The 10,239-nt window shown below is 40.2% G+C and overlaps 1 non-coding gene across 1 annotated transcript; it reads left to right on the top strand.

Moving 5' to 3' along the window:
* Nucleotides 1–1,226: 1,226 nt before the first annotated feature.
* On the top strand, nucleotides 1,227–1,310 carry Trnal-cag (transfer RNA leucine (anticodon CAG)). Its single transcript has one exon. It is a non-coding gene; the product is annotated as a tRNA-Leu (tRNA).
* The last annotated feature ends 8,929 nt before the right edge of the window (nucleotides 1,311–10,239 follow it).

Raw genomic sequence — 10,239 nt, 5'->3', positions numbered from 1 at the left:
CCTTCCCTTCCCTTCCCTTTACTTCTCTTCCCTTCCCTTCCCTTCCCTTTTCTTCCTTTCGCTTTGCTTCCCTTCCCTTCTCGACCCTTCCCTTCCCTTCCCTTCCTTTCTGTTCCCTTCTCTTATGTTCCTTTCCCTTCCCTTTCTTTCCCTTCCCTTTCCATATTTTCCCTCTTTTACCCTTCCCATCACTTCCCTTCACTTTCTTTCTTCTTCCATCGTTTCCCACCCCATCCCTTTCCTTCCCTCTTCTCATTTCCCCCCTCCTTTCCGCTTCCTTTCCATCCCAATTTTCGTTACCCTTACATTACCTTCCCTTTTTTACCCTTCCCATCTCACCCTTCCTTTCTTTTTCCTTGCTTTCCCTTTATCGTTTCCTACTCCATTTCTTTCCTTTTCCCTCTCTCCATCACCTCCGTTCCCCTTCCCTTTCCCTCCTCTTCCGGTTTCCCTTCTCTTTCGTTTATCTCTCCCTCTCTTCCTCTTCCCGCCCTACCCAACACAGTGACCTCTCTCTCTTTTTATTTTCCTTTGTATTTTCCCGTCTCTCTCTTCCTTTCCTCTCATTTTTCTCTTTCCTCCCTTCTATCTTGTCTTTCATCCACTTTTTTTCCCTCTCATAACCTTACCTCCTTTCCTCCATTCTCTTCCTCTCCACCTCCTCCATCGCTCCTCCTTCCTTCACGTCACAAATTTCTTCTTTTTCTTCCTCTTCTTCTTCTTCTTTTTCTTCTTCTTCTTCTTGGTGTTTGTCTTTTTTTCGGTAATCTCTCTTTTCTCTTTTTCTTCACTTTCTCCTGCTATTTTTCCTTCCATCCCTTCTTCTTTATCTCCAATTTCTTTCCCTTACGGTTTTCCCTTTCTTTTTTTCTCCATCTCTCTCTCTCTCTCTCTCTCTCTCTCTCTCTCTCTCTCTCTCTATTTATCTTTCTATCTCTCTATTTTGAAGGAGAGAGAGAGAGAGAGAGAGAGAGAGAGAGAGAGAGATTATTCTTCTGACGTGAAAATTACCTGTTACTTCTTCCTTTCTGCTTTTTTTCTTTTTTCATATCATCATCTTCTTCTTCTTCGTCTTCGTCTTCTACTGCTACCACCACCACCACCACTACTACTACTACTACTACTACTACTACTACTACTACTACTACTACTACTACTACTACGACTACTCTTTCTTCTTCCTCCTCCTCATTCTTATCTCCCTCCTTCTCTTCCCTCTCCAACAAGTCAGGATGGCCGAGCGGTCCAAGGCGCTGCGTTCAGGTCGCAGTCCGGTCTTCCGGGCGTGGGTTCGAATCCCACTCCTGACACATGTTTTATACTGTAATTCGGCGGCAACCGGTTAGACAAGAATTCTCCATTTCGAAATTAGCGGATGTCATTGTAAAGGGAGAAGGGAAGAGGGGGAATCTTCTGCGCGGCCATTTGTTAAGCCACTAAAACGGACAGAAATATATAGAGAGCTGAGATTTATTTGATGGTTCGAAAAGTGGCAAATGGTCTTCAGTCCTACGAGCGTAAAGTCTCAAATAGAAACCGTACGTAAATGAGTGAAGAACCTTCCCACAAGTAACTGACCTCGGGCTCATCGCGGGGAACTTGTCAGACGCCAGGAGTAATGTGTTTGTATAACTCATGGTAAGACCTCACCTGGAATACGCATTGCAGTCCTGGCTCCCAAATTTTGAGGACACCGAATAGCTGAAGAGAGTTTTTCTACCTACCTCGAAAATTATATCCTTGTAGAGGACAAAGTCGTATGAAATCACTTCTTCTTCTTCTTCTTCTTCTTCTTCTTCTTCTTCTTCTTCTTCTTTTCCTTCACTCAACTCAAATTCTTTACGCTTAAAAAAAAAGGAAAACACATTAAACACGATACATGTCTTCAAGTATGTGTACAAGTTCAGTAACATCTATCACTCACAATAATCTTTAAGCTGCAAACGAACACATGCCTTGGAATAACACGCACATGATCCAAGCTAAGTGATGCAACGTTTGCCAGACCATTTTCTCTTGACGTGATGAATCTGTCTTGTAAAAGTTGTCAATGCAAACAAGAAAAAGCACATTTAAAGCTCGCATAGGCTGTTGCTTCGTTGCGACAGTCGTCAATTGAAGGCTCTCGTACCCACGCCCCGCAGATGCAAGTCACTGAGGAGATTGAAGAATAGATTATGTATGTCTCTAAAGCAGCAGCCTCGTCATAAGCTAACAAGTTTTCTGGTGGCTGGTCTCCATCTCATATCAAATACTTCACCTGCTCCTCCTATTTCTCTCCCAAACTCTGAAGTCAATTTCCTACCTCTCTTCTTTTGTGATAAGTTCCCCATTCACCTTTGATTTTATATTTCATTTTCGTCCTCTTGAATCTCCTCCGCCTCCTCCTATTCCTCCTCCTCCAAATCATCATCATCATCATCATCATCATATTCATCATTCTTATCCTCTTTCTCCTCCTTATCTTCCCCCTCACCTGTCCCTTTCTAGTCCCACCCCTTTTCATCCTAATCATAACTATATGTATTATTAACCACGAAATTTCATAAGCATCTCTACAACAGGGGAAAATTAACATTGAAAAATACAATAAAGAACGAGAGAGAAGTGGTGTGTATGTATGTATGTTGTGTGTGTCTGTGAGCGTGCGTAGCTCAGCGCATATCATCACACACACACACACACACACACACACACACACACACACACACACACACACACACGCAAACACACACACGTACGGAGGTGGGAATCTGTCTCTCTCTACTTTCCAATTTATTTTCTTCCGAGACACTTGTGAAACCCGGTTGACAGTACACTACTTTTATCACGCGAGGAAGAGCGGAGGAGGTGGAGGAGGAGGAGAAGGAGGAGGAGGAGGAGGAGGAGTATGATGCCTTAGGTAACAATGATGTATTCCCTGACCACCCTATCAATCTCTCTCTCTCTCTCTCTCTCTCTCTCTCTCTTACTGGGCAGTAAAAGAAAAAGAAGTGTCACTAGTTAAACAATTATTGCATAAGCGCTTTTTTGTTTGTTTGTTTTCTTCTTCTTCTTCTTCTTCTACTTCTTCACATTTTTCTCATTAGTTTTTGTAATCGTTGATATATTATTATTATTATTATTATTATTATTATTATTAGTAGTAGTAGTAGTAGTAGTAGTAGTAGTAGTAGTAGTAGTAGTAGTAGTAGTTTTATTATTATTATTATTATTATTATTATTATTATTATTATTATTATTATTATTATTATTATTATTATTATTAATAATAGCGTACTGGACCCACATTCGCCGCGTGATGGACGACGAGGGTATGAATCCTCACGGTACCACTCGGATTTTTCGGTCACCGCCGAGTGGCTTAAAACTACCCACATGCTGTCCTGAAGACCACCCATCAACCCGGACTCTAGAGGAAGCTGTCCAAGCGAATCAAGTACGAGTTCCAGCATGAGCCAATGCAAGATGGCGCCACTATAAACACTCGCCTGCGCCAGAACGGGCTGGGCCGACCATCAGGCCCCACCTGGAAGAAGCCTTGGGCCGACCATCAGGCCCCACCGGGAAGATGCCTACCGGCGCAATAGGCAACAACGTAAAAAAAAAAAAAAAAAAAAAAAAAAAAAAATTATTATTATTATTATTATTATTATTATTATTATTATTATTATTATTATTATTGTTACTGCTGCTACTACTACTACTACTACTACTACTACTACTACTACTACTGCTACTACTACTACAACTACTACTACTACTACTACTACTACTACTACTACTACTACTATCACTACTTTTTTTTCTACTACATAAAAAGATACCTCCACCCATGTTTATTTTCCCGACACATAATCATGGAGGGCTCCATAGCTTGGAGGTCATTAGCCCCAACTCTGTTCGCTAATGACTGGCATCCAACCATATCACTAATACTACTTAGCTTTAAATCTATATATAACACCCTATCATCTATCGCGTCTAGAACCCCCTTTACTTCCTTACTACTACTACTACTACTACTACTACTACTACTACCACTACTACTATGTACGGATCATTAGGAGCATCATTTTCTATGCCGTCTATTCTGATACTCCTATCTTTTTTGCCTTTTCGCCTTTCCCGCCAAAAATATTCTTCGGGGAAATACTTTTGGTCACCTGTCACCTGTCTGTTCCTATTACCTTACACCGTGTATGTTATCTCTCTCTCTCTCTCTCTCTCTCTCGAGAGAGAGAGAGAGAGAGAGAGATGTTATTCTGTTTTTTTTCCTTCTCTTTTTTTTCTGACGGGCGTCGTGTTTGAAAGTATCTAGGAAAAAACACACGATTTAAAAGACAAATAAAACACTCTTCCTGTTATGCGCATTCCTTTCTCTCTCTCTCTTCCATTCCCTCAAAACAAAGTGACGAAACTATTAGGGGAAAAAAAATATATAAAAAACGTAAGAAAAACGGGAGAAAGCGTATTATGTAAGGAAGTATTTTTTTTATGTTCTGACCTGTAAAAACTACACACACACACACACACACACACACACAGCGGGTGGAAATAATGGTCTAAAGTAATGTAACCTAAAAAAAAGTTTCCATGTAATAGTTAAACGAAGATGAAGAAAAAAAAACAGGTGACGGAAACAATAATAATAATACACGTTAGAAAAGGAGTATTGAAAAAGAATATCTGTGCGAAAACCGAACTTTGAAAACGCATTAGAAAAAAAGCAAAAAATTATTAATATAGTCCAGTGCAGTACCGGGTCAGTGCAATCACGGGAAAGGAAAAATACATAAGAAAAGATGGAGAAAAAAGTAAGTAAGTAAGAGATGGATAAAAAAAAGTCAAATTAAAAAACGCAACCAGAAGAACGAAGAAAAATATAAAAAAGTAAATCGAAAAGGAAAAATGACTAAGATGGATAAAAAAAGTAAGTAGGAGATGGAAAAAAAAGTCAAATGAAAAAAACGGAACCAGAAGAACGAAGAAAAATATAAAAAAATAAATCAGAAAAATTGAACTTAAAAACGGAATAAGATGAACGATGATAAAAGGACTGGAAAAAGAAGTAAATCAGAATGGAACCGAATAAGAATAAACCGAATTAGAGAAGAACGAATTATTATGCTTAAAGAAGATATGAATTTAGGTCTTCAAAGCAAAAAAATAAGTAAGATGAAAAAGTAGCAGGAAAAAATTGCCAAAATAATATTGTGTAAAATTTTGACTGAAAATTAACTTACCAAAAATACCAACAATAAAACACATAAAAGATGAAAAAAATAACAGTAATACCCCCAGAAAAATAATAGATTAAAAACGACAAATAAAAAACTTGCTTGAAGAAGATAGATATTTAGATCAAATTTAACAAAAGAAAATGGAGATTGTCAAGAGTAAAACAACGTAGAATAAAAGTTTGACTAAGCAATTATTTACCCCCCCCCCCCCCCAAAAAAAAAAGATGAAAAAAATAACACCAGTAAATAACAAAAGATGAAGGAGAAAATAATAAAAAGAAAAGAAAGTTAAAAAAACGAGAAAAAAAACATATGATGAAGGAAATAACAATAATAGCAAAAATTAACACCAAATATGAAGAAAATAATAAAAAAAAAAACCAAAGAAAATAAAATAAAAAAACGAAAAAAAACATAAGATGAAGAAAATAACAATAATAACAAAAAATATCACCAAATATGAAGAAAATAATAAAAAAACAAAAGAAAATAAAGTAAAACAAAAAACAGAAAAAAACACAAGATGAAGGAAATAACAATAATATAAAAAATAACACCAAATATGAAGAAAATGAGAAAAAAACACCCAAGGAAAATAGTTAAAAAAAACACGAAAAAAAAAAAAAACAGAGCTCGCGTGCAAAAATGAAGCGTGTTTCAGAGATAAGACGAAACCCAAAGAAGAATATATAAAAAAAAAAGAACAAAAGAAAGAAAACAGCGTCGTGAGGAGGCTTGTATAAAACGAAAGAGTGAAAGTGAAGTCCAGGTGAAGTGAAGCCTTTTTTTTTTTTTATCATAGACGTGTGTGTGTGTGTGTGTGTGTGTGTGTGTGTGTAGGTCAATGGTGTTTTTTTTTCTGGCGTATGAATATTCACGTTTTCTGTTTGTTTTTATCAGTAAGTTTTTTTTTCTTCTGTTTGTTCGTTTGTGTGTTTGTTAATTTGCTTTTATTGATTTTTTTCTCAGCCATTCCTTGTTTGTTTGTTTGCTTATCAGTGTGTGTGTGTGTGTGTGTGTGTGTGTGTGTGTGTGTGTGTGTGTGTGTGTGTGTGTGTGTGTGTGGGCGCGCGTCATCGTTCCCAATTCTGGACACATTTTTTGCTCCCTAGATACCTTCCTTTCCTAACCGGTTTGTCTCTTTAAATCCCCTCCTCCTCCTCCTCCTCCTCGTCCTCCTCCTCCTCCTCCTCCTCCTCCTCCTCCTCCTTCACCCGAGCATTAACTCCTCACCTATTTACCTCATTCCACGATCCAACGACCTTTCCTCACTTCTCTTCCTTTCCTTTCCATTTCTTTCCTACTCTTCTACATTTCTCTTCCCCTCCTTTCGCTTTTCTTCCCCACACTCTGCTATTGCTCTGTTCCCCTCTTTACTTTGTCTTTCTATTCCCCTCTTCTTCCCCTTTCCTTTATTCATTTTCCCGTCTTTTCCTCCTCTCTCTTCATGCCTTTCCTCTCTCTCTTCCTGTTTTTTTGTTGTTTTTTGTTTGTTTTCCTCCTTCCTGTACCCACCCTCTCTCCTCCTCGTTATTATCTCTCTCCCTCCCTTCTTCGCTTCCCTTTACTCTCTCCTATGCCTTCATCCCTTTCTATTATACCTCCCCTTCTTTCCCTCTTTGCCATCTATCCTCTCTCTTCCTTTCAACTGTCTTCCTCTCTTCTACGCTTCCCTTCCCTTCTCTTTCTCTAATCCTCTCTCTCCTTTCTCTCCTTCTCCTTTCCTCTCCTTTCTTCTCTCTTTCTCTCTTTCTTTTCTTCCATTCTGTTTGTACCCTCTCTCCTCCCTTCACTGCTTCCTTCTCTTCCACTCTTCCCTTCCCTTTCTTTATTCCTCTTTCTCCTCTTCCTTCAGCTTTCTCCCCCTCTTTCTTCCCTTTTTCTTTCCCTCCTTCCTGTTTCCACCCTCCCTCCTCCCTAACGTTATATCCCTTTTCTCCGTTAGTTATTTTTTCCCTTCCATATTCTCTCCTTTCTCTTCCTTCATCTTCCCCTTTATTCCTTTCCCGCCGTTCCCTCTCCTTCATCCATCAGTTTCCTCCCTTCCTCTCCTTCTTTTCTTCCCCTTTTCCTTCTTTTCTCACATCACTCCTTCTCCTCTCTCCCCTCTGTTTACCTTTCCTCCTCCATTCCTCCTCCCTTCCTTCTTTTCTCACATCCTCCTTCCTCCTCCCTCACACCCTTCCTCATTTTCCTCCCCCTTTTCTCCTCTTTTCTCGCATCCTCCCTCCTCCTCCCTCACACCCTTCCTTTCCCTCCCCTTTTCTTCTCTCTTCTCACATTCTCCCTCCTTCCTCCTCCTTCCTTACTCCCTTTCCTCCTCCTTTTCCTCCCTTCTCACATCCTCCCTCCTCCTCCTTCACACCCTTCTTCCTTTTCCTCCCCCTTTCTCCTCTCTTCTCACATCCTCCCTCCTCCTCCCTTCTTCTCCCTTACACCCTTTCCTCCTCCTTTTACTCCCTTCTCACATCCTCCCTCCTCCTCCCTCCTCCCCCCTTTCCCATTCCCTCCTCCTTTTCCTCCCTTCTCACATCCTCCCTCCTCCTCCCTCACACCCTTCTTCCTTTTCCTCCCCCTTTCTCCTCTCTTCTCACATCCTTCCTCCTCCTCCCTCCTCCTCCCTTACACCCTTTCCTCCTCCTTTTCCTCCCTTCTCACATCCGTCATTTTCGTCTCGTCATTTTCGTGCAAACATCCAACGTCTCTTTTTTGGGTCCTCTTTCTTCTCTTTGTTTGTCCAGCTCTTGTTTATTTTCTTTCTTATTTTCTTATTTTTTTTCGTTTTTGGTCTGATATTACGTTCTCTCTCTCTCTCTCTCTCTCTTTTATTTTATCTTCGTTTATTTCCAGTTCTTTTAAGAGTTAGTTAGTTAATTATATATATTCTTTGTTATAAGCTGGTAGTTGTTCTTGATCTTTTTTTCTAATTTGTATTCTTTCATTTCTTCTTTTTTTAATTCCTCGTTTTTATTATTTTTATTCTTCTTTTATCATCTCTTCGTTCTTTCATATCTTGTTCTTTTCTTCTACTTCTTCTTCTTCGTATTCTCCTAACGCCTTCTCTTCTTTTCTCCTTTTCCTTTCCTCCTCCTCCTCCTCCTCCTCCTCCTCCTCCTCCTCCTCCTCCTCCTCCTCCTCCTCCTCCTCCTCCTCCTCCTCCTCCTCCTCCTCCTACTCCTCCTCCTCCTCCTACTCCTCCTCCTCCTCCTCCTCCTACTCCTCCTCCTCCTACTCCTCCTACTCCTACTCCTACTCCTCCTACTCCTCCTCCTCCTCCTCCTCCTCCTCCTCCTCCTCCTCCTCCTCCTCCTTTCCCTTACTCATCCCACATCTATTACATCAGCATGAGAAGCAGAGTCTGGCTATTTTCTACTTAGTATCTTCAGCTCCGTTTAATTCCCTCGCTAAACTTGATTTCTCTGTGTTTTTAAGTATTTTTCTTCCCCCCTTTTTTTCCCTCGTCTGGGTGTATCGGAGGCTTTCTTTCTTTCCTTTTTCCTTCCTTTTTTATAGTGTTTTTCTTTCTCTTCGTTTTTTCTTTTTTTTCTTTTTTCGTTTCTCGGTTATCAAAGTTGCCCTCTCATGACACCGTTACGTCGGCTTGTTTCTCTTTCTCTGTTTCTCATTTTCTTTTTTATTCTCTCTCTCTCTCTCTCTCTCTCTCTCTCTCTCTCATATGTCCCTATGCTAATTTCTTTGAACCTTTTTTTTTTTTTTTTTTAGATTAACTCCTTTCTGCAACTTTTTTCCTACTACTACAAGTTGCTCACCTTCGCACCACTCCTCCTCCTCCTCCTCCTCCTCCTCCTCCTCCTCCTCCTCCTCTTCCTCCTCCTCCTCAACCTCCGTCTCCTCCTTCGTTTACACTTTCACTCACCTGGCCTCTCTCTCTCTCTCTCTCTCTCTCTCTCTCTCTCTCTCTCTCTCTCTCTCTCTCTCAACCAAGGTCACTTTTCCTTGCTTCTGTTCTGCTATCCACCCCCCTCCCCCCCATCACCCCCTACCCCCTTTTACTTTCCATTAACTTTCATCTATCTGTTTATGTGTGTGTGTGTGTGTGTGTGTGTGTGTGTGTGTGTGTGTGTGTGTGTGTGTGTGTGTGTGTGTGTGTGTGTGTGTGTGTGTGTGTGTTTACTTTTATCAAGGTCAAATAGATGTTTACTTTCTTTCCTTTGTTCCTTTGTTCTTTTGCTTTTTCTTTGTATTTTATATTTTCTTTCTAAACACAAAATTGGCGATGCTCTTATGTTCTTCCTTGGTCCTCTTTTTTTCCTTTTTCTTTTTTATTCTTTCTCGTCTTCGTTTTATTGCTTTTCCTCCTCCTTCTTCTTCTCCACTCTCCTCTTTTTATATTTACTTTACCCTCTCTTCCTTTCTTCTTCTTCTTCTTCTTCTTCTTCTTTCTTCTTCTTCTTTCACTTTCTTCTTCTTCTTCTTGCTCCTTCTCTTCTTCTTCTTCTTCTTTCTTTCTTCTTCTCTTCTTCTTCTTTCTTCTTTACCATCTTTCTTCTTCTTCTTTCTTCTTTCTTCTTCTTTCTTCTTCTTCCCTCCTCCTCCTCCTCCTCCACCTCCTCCTCCTCTCTCCTTCCTTTCTCTCTCCTTCTATAATAATCTTGACCTCTTCATAATCATCATCGTCAGCACCATTCTCTCTCTCTCTCTTTCCTTTCCTTACTTACTTTCTCTTTCCTTCATCCCTTTCAGCCTTGTTAGTGAGAGAGAGAGAGAGAGAGAGGGTGGTTACATTGTTGTTCTTGTTGGGTTTGTTTTCCTCTGCATCAAATCTTTTCCTCCTCGTTTCCTCCTTCCTTCTCTTCTTCTCAAGTGGACATGAGAATTACTGTGCCAACCTTCCCTAACACGGTGCACACACCATTGTTGCCATCACCACCACCACAATCACCACACCATCACCACCAACACTCAACACCACCACCACTGTTCTCCTAAACGATTAGCAATTCACTACCAATAACACCCACCATAATCATCACCA

Source organism: Eriocheir sinensis, unplaced genomic scaffold (assembly GCF_024679095.1).
Source record: "Eriocheir sinensis breed Jianghai 21 unplaced genomic scaffold, ASM2467909v1 Scaffold236, whole genome shotgun sequence".
Classification (NCBI taxonomy): domain Eukaryota; kingdom Metazoa; phylum Arthropoda; class Malacostraca; order Decapoda; family Varunidae; genus Eriocheir; species Eriocheir sinensis.
The sequence above is the reverse complement of the archived record's forward strand: the minus strand, read 5'-3'. Positions and strand labels throughout refer to the sequence as shown.